This window comes from Microtus oregoni, unplaced genomic scaffold, assembly GCF_018167655.1.
Source record: "Microtus oregoni isolate MIOR12 unplaced genomic scaffold, Mior012 000024F_ref0000369, whole genome shotgun sequence".
NCBI classification, from domain to species: domain Eukaryota; kingdom Metazoa; phylum Chordata; class Mammalia; order Rodentia; family Cricetidae; genus Microtus; species Microtus oregoni.
Window position 1 is genome coordinate 22781721 of NW_024543083.1, and position 12570 is coordinate 22794290.

The following is a 12570-nucleotide window of genomic DNA, read 5'->3' on the forward strand; positions in this document are numbered from 1 at the left end:
ATGTCTTGTGAACATTTTAGAAATTGAAATACCAAGTATTTTCAAAAGACAGAAACTGCTTCTGAGCTACACACAATTTCCAATATTGATGGAGAGTTAAAATTTGTATTCCTAAATAATTAAATGCATAATAATGAATGTCTAATGATGGGGTTTCAATTGACCACCCATTCCTCTATAAAGTTTCATGTTTTTATTCATCACAAAAGACCCAGGAGGCAACATAATTTTAAGCATCAAATATGAAACTTGTTCAGTGATGAAAGCAGAAAATAAGGCAATTTTAAACCAGGAAATGCTTCATGAAGTTTGGATTGCATGAAGGTTGAGTGATAGGGCACAGGTGTAGGATGCATTAAGCACTCATCAGTGGGAGCGTTAAGAAGGCAGAAGTCTTCAAGTATCTTACGGTAAAACCACAGTGATTATTATTAGTTATTATTATCATATTGTGTATGCATGCATGTGAATAGGGGTGAGTGAGTGGTTAATGAGTGTGTCATTCATACATGTGAATGTTATGATCACCAATGATACAGGAACATTTGATGCAGCCATCTCTGGTTGATAAGGATTCTAATATTATGAGTCACCTTCTCAAATCACAATTATGTATGTATTTGTAACTATGAATTATATTAAGTAATGAAGAATTCTCATTATAAAATGGGAGATATCAAATGCATGGAAGGAGAAAAAACATACATTATTTAACCATATAGCACTCAACACTCAACATGTAATGCAGTAATTTGACAGTGTTTTTTAAATTCCAGTTGGAAGGGACAAGATGTGTTGAATCTATAAAACCATGCTTGGTAAGTGCAGTGCAAAGAATAAAGAATATAGGGATATAATAAGAGGATAGAGGAGGGTGTCATTATAACAAACTAACTGTGCTCTCTGAGTGCGTCACAGAAGCTTTCTACCATAACCAACAACCACATCAGAACAAATATGACACACTCAATGTGCTTACTGAATTACTGGAAGTAGACCAGGTCTTGAGAACACTTTTCAAAGATGTATATGATGGGGTTCCGTTCCATAGTTTTCCTACAAATAGAGGTAGAAGCTGTTTTAATTTCTGGGGTTTTGGAGATATTTGTGTGTTTCTAAGTGTAGTTGTACGTGTGTGTGTGGTTGTGTGTATATGATTGTGTAAATGTGTGTAAGGTGCTGTAGGAAGTATTACAGCTTGTATTAGCCCACCTACTGGAGCGTGGCCTCTCTTTATATTTATAGGGAAGCTAGCTTGTGCCCCTTCTCTCTAGTTCCCCTGACTCCATGCCCGGTCAACTGCTCCTTTGGGTCGAGTGATTCAACCAGTCAAGTGGAGAATTCTGATTTGTGAGTTTACCCCTTAATAAATGCCTATCTATTTCTTATTTCTGAGCTAGTGTGGGATTTCTTTTAAGAGTCCTATCGCCATAACTCCCGGTACAGTAAGGTTGCATGTGTATTGTTTTGTATGTGTGTGTGTGCCTATTGAATGCATTTGAATCCTTAGTTGTAGCTGCAAGCTTGATACAACCTAGAATCATTTAAGAACAGAGTGTTCTGAAATAATTACCTAGATCAAGTTTGCCTGGGTATGTTGGTGGGGACTGTCATGATTAGTAAACAATGTAGAAAGACCTATTTCAAAATGTTCACTATTAGACTTTTATTTAGAAGAATAGAGCCTCATTGTTCCTCAAGTCTCAGTTTTCGAAGTGAGGATTCAAGGGGAGAAATTTACAGCTATGGAAAGTTCTTAGGATGGAACCTGCTTTTGTTATCTCTTCATAGACAACATGCCCATTATTCTGTGTCCTCTTGATCATATAAAGGGCATAGACTCTAAAGCTTTCCTTTAGACAAAAAATATACATGGAATGTGTGTGTTGAACTTTCAAAGTGAACAGAAGTAATCAATTGACCTGTGATTGGACAGGCCAAGGAGCTGTTTCTTCTTCTAAACACAAGTTGCCATAAAACTAGTTTTGACTACTACTTGGTTCTCTGATTCTGACAATATTCCTAATTTAAGTGCTTTCTAACATGAAATGGGGCTTGTACAGGCTGTTGAAAGGGAACAAACGTAATTACAACTCAAGTAGTACTCTGTAAGAAACTGAAATCTTTCACATGTCAAATAAGAACAATACATTTATAGATCTAACTAAGCAAAAGATAAAAGAGTGGGGTTCACGAATTGCAATTGATATTCCAGACAAGACAAATTCAAATATTAAGAATAGGTTTAAAAGGAAAAACATCCAGAAGTATCAAGTTGGTTTGATTAGTTGGGTCACCTGTTTTGGTTGTTTCATACAATACTTGCTATATGATATCAGAGAATTTCTAACCCAGCAACCAAATGAAAATACACAGAAGCTGTTTAAGACACATTCTTTCTAATTATGACATTTGTGCATAATTGTGTATATTTGCTGTTTTTGCTGGCTTTCACAAGTTGACCACACCACACAATTCAGTCACATAAGGAAAACATGTTTAGTACTGGTCACTTTCCCACAAATTTTCACATACACATCCATGGCGTATAGCGTGTCTCAGAGTCTTGAGGGATCTTAACCTGCCTCTCAAATGCCACCATATTCACACACATCACTTGAAGTAACCACTCAGATAAAATCTGGTACTTCTTTTTGTGCATCCAAAAACCTCTGCTGGAGATTTATTTGAATGTGTCTAATAAAGCTCTTAAACTAGAACACAAGCTGGTATCATCCCTGAATCATGACAAGGCCTATCATCAGACTGCCACAGAATTCTTTCTTGATTGACACCTGTTAAATCAGATAATGGGAATTTGATGCTATCTCACTGCATGTCACGGGGAAAACCCTCCATGAGCGATATCCGTTATTACCGAATGAACTGATGGTTGGTTGGATAAAGCTGCTGTCAGCAAAATGCATGTACATGGAATAAATGAAAATCTTTGGTTTGAACAGGAAATATTTCCAAGTATAGATTTGTAAAGATAAGGAGTTTTGTCTACAAGGTGGCCAAGGAAAAGGTTGCAATGAAAGGGGAATGAGCACAAGGAAAAAAGTTCATAAAGAGAGAGAAAGCCAGGACAGTGTGTCTGGATAGCTTGGAATAAAGAGACCTCAGCTGAACAGCACAAATATTGCTAGAAATTTCTATCAATTGTATTGTTCTCCATGCTTAGACACAAGTAGCTAATATTCATGGCTTCATTATTTTTAAATTGAGGAAACTATTAAATTGTTCATTATATACATATTATAGATTCCCAAGCTCAGAAGAGAAAGAATCCTTCTTAAACATAGAATTAGGGCTAAAAGAAAACAGTGCTTCCTGAGGGTGTGGGTGGATTAGGAAAGAGCAACAATGAGATGGAACGAGTCTCAACAGAAGATGGATATCATCTAGGACAGGAAGCAGTATTGTCTCTGTTCATAAATTTCCAGATTGGATGTTTGGGTGCAGTTATGTACTATATCCATGGTACTGTACTGATACTCTAACTCTCTCTTAACCTGTAAGGATCATTTAATGAGTAATTTTAGATAACTAAGGGTCAGTTCCATTTCTAAGGTAGAAAAGAGTTTTACAGCACTAACATAGAGAAGCTGATGGTTTCCCTCTTTGTTGATGAGAGCATTTGATTTAGTTCACTAATGAAGCAATGTTATTAGAATCTGAATAATATTTTTTTTCAAATATATCTGCTTTCTGATCCCTAACACCTTTGAAAATTATGTTTTGTAGCCAAAGTTACTGTAAAAAAATATGGTTAAATATCTTATAATGGCCAAAGAATCCCGATTCATTGAGAGATGGGCCTGAATGCAGCTCATGGGGTCTTGATAACGGAGATGTAAAATACCACAAGAGAAAGGTCATATAAAGACAGAAGCATGAGATCTAAAAGAATAGGATGAGCAATGGGGCGAGGAATATAGGAAGCCTCAAATTCTACCAATACACAGGAAACAGGTTATCCTCCAAGTAAGATATGTTGACCCTAGCAAATAAAAAGATTATAGCTGAACAATTACATTCATGTTTGTGCTGAATTGTAGCAGCTCTTAAAGAAAAATAGTGTGAATGAACTTGAAGTTATTTGCTCCAGATATAGTTCTAAAAACACAACTGAGAGGGAACTATATAATCTGCTCAAGTTGTCTGGGACCGAAGGAAAGCATTGTTCTCAGCAGAACGGCTTTTTCCTCGCTATTTCACTAGACAGAATGTGAACCACACCAGCAGTATACAAAAGCTGTCTTCCCTTGTGCCTTATAATCTGAGTAGAGTACACAGAATCAGCCCTTTATAGTGTCTATATTGTTTACGGATGCCTTACCCAACAGGCATGAGCATGTGTTGAGGCCACACCACATGTCTGCAATGTGGTCAGGTCCTGCAGATGCCCCTGCAGATTTAGGCCAGGACTGCTCAGCACTCTGCGGAACTATTGGACTGTCATAATAACAACTTGACTTCTGAAGTCCGCATTGTCACAATGTGCTGCAAAAGCATACATTGTGCAGATGTGGCATGTGAGTTATGGACTTCATAATCCATAAGCCATTGGTTACTCTACTGCTCTTGTTGACTCACATAGGTAACTTTGGGAATAAAGCAGCCCCCATAATTAATGATTTCAGTGTCTCCTGATGTTGTGTGAGATTTTTCTGGGATGACATGAACAAATATCTACCCCTCTCACATAGATATCCAACTGTAGATCAGTATCATGGTGGAGACTAAATCTAGCTTGGCTCGCCATTGAGTTTATGGGGATTATTTAAACCTGATCCCACAAGAGTCATAGCACTAAAAACTGTCACCTTAGGATAGATGACATCTTTTATATAGTTGAATAGATGGAACCCCTCACAGCCCTCCCCTCACTCACCCTAACCCTCCATATTTTGTATATTTACTATCTCTTGAGACCTTATGGGGCTAGAGCAAAATTCTTACATGTGGAAGGAGGAAGACACACTGAGGGTTGAGTAATGGAATCTCAGAAAGAGTGCATTGGTCTTCTTTTTCCTTTATTTTTTAAAAATATATTTTGTTTTTTCAGGGTGTGTGTGTGTATGTATGTATGTATCACAAGTTCTAATAGGTGTTAGTAATAAAAGCCCAGAGTCAGAAAATTAAGGGGAAAATGCTGAGAGATCAGATGATTAAGCAAAACCATGGCCACCTTACCTCTGAACTTCCCAGCAGAAAAGAGATTGAGTTCCTGTTTCTTCCTGTGTTATCAATTCCTCTCTCCACCAAGCCATATCACTTTCTGTCTGTACAGACCTCTGGACTTCTATGGTTAGCTAGTGGCTATCTCTGTCCTCTGCTCTTCAGACAAGCATTATTTGTATAAACAAGGTATTGCCGTGTCTGTGTTTTGTGTGTGTGTGTATGTGTGTGTGTGTCTGGCTGTCTGGCTGTCTCTCTGTTTGTGTCTCTGTGTGCTTGCTTGTGTATTTGCACACATGCAGGTGCACATGAATGTGCATAAACATGTTGTGGTCAGAGAATTCAGAGAATTACTTGCTGGATTTTACCTTCTTCTTTCATCTTGGGGGTCGTGGGGCTAGAACTCAGTTTTTCTGTTAGTGGCAGGTGTTCTTACTCACTGAGTGATTCTACCTGTACCTAGTCTACTCTTTTAGTTAGATAGTTAGATAGTTAGTTAGTTAGTTAGTTAGTTAGTTAGTGACAGTCAGGTAACCCAGTTTTGATGGTGTCTTGTAGTCAGATTTGGAATGGTAATAGTTGTTGTACTTGGGGAAGGTGCTTTACAAGAAGTGTGAAGTAGAAAAAGTAGACAAAAATAAAGGACTGATGGAAGAAAAAATGAAATCAGATTAAAGCCATATATCATAGGATCAAGATAAATGTACCAGTGTTCTTTCTAACAATGAAGGGTGTACATTTTTAAGCTATGCATAAATACAGTTGAGATCATCATTGATCTGTGTATACCTTCATTAAGCATCTTCAGAAAACAAGTATTATAAAGTGATTGTTCAAATGACACAGTCCACACTAAAGGATGGTGTTGAATAAAATGCCTGGGCAGTCAGATCTACAACAACCATTGACAGTCCTGGGAGGCCTGTCACCAAATCTGCCTGTGTTTCCTGGAAAACCCTGGCAACAAGACAGGGATTGATTTAGCTTGTGAAATGGTGGTGATTTCCAATTGTTCCAATGTGCAGTAAACAATCTTGGTTTCCTATTGAGCTCTTTTCATTTCATTTGCTGAGATTAGTAACAACAGAAACCTGTTGTGAGCTTGGTATCATCAGATAGTTCCATATCTTCTATATGCTTCCTTTAGGAAACACTCTTCACCTCAAAAACATCTCAAAAATAAAAAAAATTCCTCAAACTTTTATACATTTCCTGGAAGGATTTGTGCCTTCTAGAAATATTAAGAGTTTGCTGAGAATTAAATATTATATACATTTAATTCCACCCACTTTTGATTCAAATATTCCTGTATCTAAAGAGCTTTTTTTAAATGAGAGTTGAAAAGAGGAGTAACTTGAAAAGACACTAGATTTTTCCTTTAAATAAGAACTTAAGATAAAACAGAACCAAGGGATGGGATTTCATATTCTTCCCAAAGCTCTGGGTCTTATTTAAAATGCAAAAATTAACCTTACATGAAGTCATGGTAGTTTTTGATGGTGTCTGCTCACGTGGAGCCAATTTCTTGGTTCACCTTTTTCTTGACTTGACCAATCTGATGTTGGAATGGGATACCTCTGCACAGGCTTGATTGACCAATCAGCTGTTGGAATGGGCTACCTCTCACAGGCTTGCTAACATTTCTCTACAGTTTCTCAAAGTAAATGACTGTATGAACTTAACACGCAGAATTTAGAGAACGAAATATGAACTATGGTTTCTCAGTGCTGTTATTTATTTTGACTTTTTTTACTACAAAGCATTAACTGAGAAAAGATTAGTGAGCTGCTTAACATGTATTTATATTTACAAACTTGTTTGTGAAACATTATAAGGAAACCATAATTTGGAGATTAGAGGTATCGACAATAAATTTAGGACATTTGAGGTTGCCAATTGTTAATTCTAAAGGACAGGTTAATAAGCAAGTATTCAGGAAACCTCATTTTCCACTTCCCACCAGGCCTCTCATGCCAGTGCTTTCTCACTGTTCAGTAAGCAATAAAGAATCTTAAACGAGATGGCAGGAAGATGGCTTAGGTCAGAGCATTGGAAGGAATATATGAAATATTGAGTACAACCTGAGGGAGGCATTAATGTAATCATGCCATATAAAAGTATTTCTTTTAAGCTAAAAGTATAGTTTGCTGTTGTTGCTACAAAGAACTTAGAAAGAAGCAAAGCAAAAAGAGTCAAGTGAAGATAACTAAAGACAAGATATATTTCTAGATACCTTAACTCACTTCCACGCCTGCAAGTGCCCTGTCTTCAAATCTGTTGTCCTTCCTGAAAGCACAAATAACACTAGTAAGCTTGTGACCTGTGATCAACTTTTAAAATTCTGATGGAGCCTTCATTGTATTCAGGACACATAAATCCTTTTCTTCAGTTTTTTTATTTTAAAAAGATTTTTCTCTCATACAATGCATTCTGAATACTGTTTTGTCTCCCTGCACACTTTCCAGCTCACTCCTGTCTCCCCTCTCCCTCAGATCTGCCCCACCTTCTGTTACCTCTCAGAAAAAGCAGGCCTGCGAGAAACAACAAACAAACATGACAAACAGGATAAAATAACAAGGGCAAAAGCCCCCATATCAAGACTGGACAAGGTAACTCCTAATAAGAGTCCCAAGAACAGGCAAAGAGTGAGAGACACACTCACCTCCACTGTTAGGGGTCCTACACAACTCCAAGCTAACAGCTATGACATGCATGCAGAGGACCTGGTGCTGACTCTTGCAGTCCCCATGCTTGCTGCCTTTGTCTTCGTGAGTCCATAAGATCTCTGCTTAGTTGATTCAGTGGACCATGTTACCCTAATGTCCACCCTCCACTATTACTCATGCAATCTTTCCTTCCCCTCTTTCTAGGGTTTCCCCAAGCTTCAAAGTGGGAGACCAGATGGAGATCTCCCATCGAGACTCTTTCTGCTTAACTGCCCACCTATGTATCTGTGTATGAGCTCTCATCTGCTGCCAGAGACAGCCTCTCTGATGATAACTGGACAGGCCCTGAGGCCCTGAACTATGAGTGCAACAAAATATCATTGGGAAACTTTTTGTTGTTGTTTTATGGTCAGTTCTCCATTGCCTTCTCACATCGTTAAGTCAGGATGGATTGTAAGTTGACAGTGTTGTGGCTGACTCAGTGTCCAAGTTTCTCTTTCTGTAGGCTGCAGAGTACCTTCCAGTGAAAAAGAGACTACAGTGTAGGGTTGAAGGCCCCATGCAGTCACCAGGTTTTCCTATCTATATTCAATGAACTGTGTGGATATTGTCCTCAGCAATTAGGTCCTTTTGTTAATTTTTGGAGACTACTCCTCTGTCCTATAATCACCAGGGTTGTTAGAGATCTCCATGGAACTCCTTCAGCCAACAACTCAACTGAATGTAACCCAGTCCTATCACTGGAGCCTTATGTGGATACAAATGATGACCACTTCACCTCTGTGTCCTTCATCATTAGGAATCCTCACTAGAGTCACCCTCATAGAGTCCAGGAAGTTTGCCCTGCACTAGGTTTCCACACATCCCCAAATACTCCCCAATTTCGACAGGTTTCTTTTAGTAAGAACTTAAGGATACCTCCATCCTGCCTTCTTTAACTTTCCATCCCCTTGTTCCTAATCTACTGTCCTTATTCTCCTTGGCAATGCTTTCATCCTTCCTATGGATATTGTGTGCTCTTTGTTTCAGTGTTTCCTGGTTCCTTGAAAGCAGAGTAACATGGGAGAGTCCAGGCATTTCCTCATAACATTCTGTGTTGTACTGAGATTACTTATACTTCCCATTGCTAGATGGCTTTTGAATCACATTGTCATTTCAAAGCTTCGAAGAGTATGGCATCAGAAGCATTTGGTCTGTGTGGCTGATTAAGTGAATAAAACAAAAATATATATGGCCACACAAACATGCAGAGAAGGGACTGACTCATGCTGTGCTCTAATTATTTAAAGCAAATATTGCTTCTTGGATATTCTATAGATCAGTGCACAAGTTGATTGTTTATAGTGTGACCTTGATAGAATTTAGTAAATAACAATCCACCCTTTGGAAAACCAGAATTGTGGGAGATTTTCTTGAATAGAGGTTAATCGAGGTTTGAAGGCTTATTTGCACAAAGAGGACCCCATTTAATGGGCTAAAGGCATAGAGCAGTTTTACTTAAGGTTAATGTTCTATATATCACAGTGATAGATGAATGTTATGATATATTAGTCTGAACTGTAGGTCATACTGCAAAATAGGTGAACCCTTGAATTATCTCCAGACTTAGGCAGATTATGTGATATGGATTTTTTTCTATTACCTGTAACAAACTTTGATGTGTTTTATGGATAGTGGGAAGAGTCACAGATGTGTGAGAGTAGGGAATGCATAAGACATCCTTGTACTCTCAGCCTAATGCTGACATAAACAAATTACACCATAAAACAACAATTATTTTATTTTAAAATCAAGGCAGTGATAAAATATTCATATTTATCAATTATATATGGAAATATTACTAACATTTTTAAATCAATGTAATAAATATTTAATGGAACTCATATATCTGAGTAACCAAATTGGCAAATGCTTCCATTGACTTTCCAATCTATGTGACGTTATTTGTTTTAGAGTACACAATTTAAAGTATTTGTAATTTTTAACACTAGTAACAGACCTCATTTAAACTATTATTTAAACTATTACCTTTTTATATATTCTAAAATAATATGTTTAAAAATGCCTAGGGTAATTTTATAATAGTTCAAAAATGTGGAAAGTTCAAAATTAAACGAAATTGTTTCAAGTTGTTTGTCCTAAAATTTGCAATTTTGTCTAGACACCTAAAATATTGGATTCCATTTATATTTATCATGTAACAATTTCCTCTGTACTGAAATGTTTCTTTTTAGAGAGGGAAGAGAGGCTAATGAAACTCGGCAGGAAACACATTTCACAAGTCTCATAGTATGCTAAAACTTACAGGATTCACAAGTTTCCTCCCCCAGTATTATATACAAGCAGTATAAAATATAGTTGGGGAAAGGAGACGCTGTAACCTTTAGTCCTACCTGCAAGTCATGCAGTGTTTCTCGGGGATACAGATTTCCTGAGTCATCACCAAGGCCGAGGAGAGCTCACTTTAGTGATACAGCTATGTTTGGGTCATCCACCTTCCTGGAAGTTAACCAGACAATGCACTGGTTTCTATACTAGAGCTGAATTGTTTTGGTGTATACTTTGGTTCTCTATCTGGGGTTAGTTCAATTTATTCATTCTCCCAGGGAGTCACACAACAGTATTCAATGTTCTATTTTCTTTCTAATATTAAGTCTATCTCAAGGTAAATTAGGTCAACACATAGCTGTGGCTTTTCCAACACTTTGTGTAAAGTGAGTCTGTCAAAATACCAGCAATTTGAAATTCTAACTCTGAGAGTCTACATACTCTACACACGCTAGGACTCTTTCAAAAGTGACTACTCATTATTAGCATGAGACTTGCATATTGATGAGGGTTTGGCTCTTAAAATGTAATTGCTTCAGATTTTGGCAATGCATACTTTTTATTTATTTTTGTAAACAAAGTAAGTTTCAACACTTAGAAATTATGCATACAAGGCATTGAAATCTTTGGCATATTTTTATGTTGCTTAAAAGATAACCCAAGCAAAGTGGATGTGGACACATGACTGGTTACCATGGTGCACAAGAGAAAATGTGGTCTTATCCATAGTACACATGAGAGTGTTTCTGAAAGATATGCTCCCTCCTGGTACATCTCTGACCAACAATTTAACTTCCAATAATAGCAACTAGCTTGAGGCATGCATGGTGGAAAATATGCTTCCTGGATCAATTTAGATATGGTAAAACAAGGTTGCACACACATTACTATAAAGGAAGGAATTCAGATTTCATCAACATGGGGCACAGTAGAATAATTATTGTGTAGCAATGAGAAAGAGGTGAAGAAAAAAAATTACCACAGGCCTTTTACATTCACTGCATAGACCGAGATGCTGCTGGAACCTCAACATAAATTAAAGGAACAGGAATTGCCCCTTAGCACATATTAACCTATTTTGGAGATGGCATACATAAATGAAATTAATGACCATCATGAAACAAAATAGACTTAACTAGAAATATAGTAACTCCCTACACTAAAGCCTTGTTTCAACACTGAGGTACTAGTATACACTAATACAAATGGGCACTGTACTTAAGAGAGGTGCTTTTCGTTTTCTTAAGTTTATATGAACTTAGCCTTCATGGTCATGAATAGCAATGAGAAGGTAGAGTCTGTTCATCACAGTTATTTGGATCAGGCAGTAGGAAAATAAGGGTACAATGATTAACAGGTGTGAATGAATAAACACGATGGAAGAGAAAGCCAATGAGCTAGATTTTACTACAAGTATGAATTTAGACGAGGTTTGGTTCACATGTATTCTAACATATTATTATTTCCTGGGTTGTTTTCTTGAATTATTTTTTTAACTACAACAGATAGAAAAATTTTCAGCAAATATTACAATGAGTTTAAGTCCTTTACCAAAATAAAAGCTTATTGCCTGCGTTATGAATGAATTTTACTCTCTGAACCATCCCTGAGGATTCATAGCTTTAATGCTGAGATAGATCCAATACTTTTAAAGGCATTGAATTTGATGATGGAGCATTCAAAGGAAAATCAAATTAAAATAAGTTCATTAGGATGGACGCTAATTTAATATTTCTGGTGTGCTTATGTGAAGAGGAAACGTAGACACAGATACCCTCGGAGGGAAGAAATGAGAAAGGAAATGATGCTACTAACGTGTCAAGAAGTAATCTGGACAGTTCCCTCTCCTGTGATTATCAGGAAGGATCAGGGATCTAGTATTATGAACTGAGATAAAAGTGAAGTGTGGTTACTAAAATCACAGGTTGTTTCAGTAACCCTAAAAAATTAATTCAATATATTGTCAACATTTGGAAAGCACTGTGAAGCATAAAAGAAGACCAAACAGACAAGACTTACTCACCATGACTATTTCACATCTAACTAATCTAAAAAGAGAATGGACAAGAAACAGAGACTGGACTACCCTCATCATTGCCCTCTGCTGTGTGGTAAGTGATCTGGTTTTCAGGTCTTAATATCAGTCAAACTCTGCCAACAGTTAACAAGGATGTCAGTACAGATGGGGCAGAGCCTTTGGCTCTCTGTGATGTGCCTTAAGTTGATGTTAAGTAAGAGAAATAATAAGATAAAAGATGTCATTGGTGTGCATTCAAGAGGACACTGAATTGTCACTCATATGTGTGCTATCTGCAAGAACAAATATTTGCCCACTTACTGGAAACAAAGAAATTGTTTAATTGTGTATTCTTTGGAGATTTAATGATTTTCC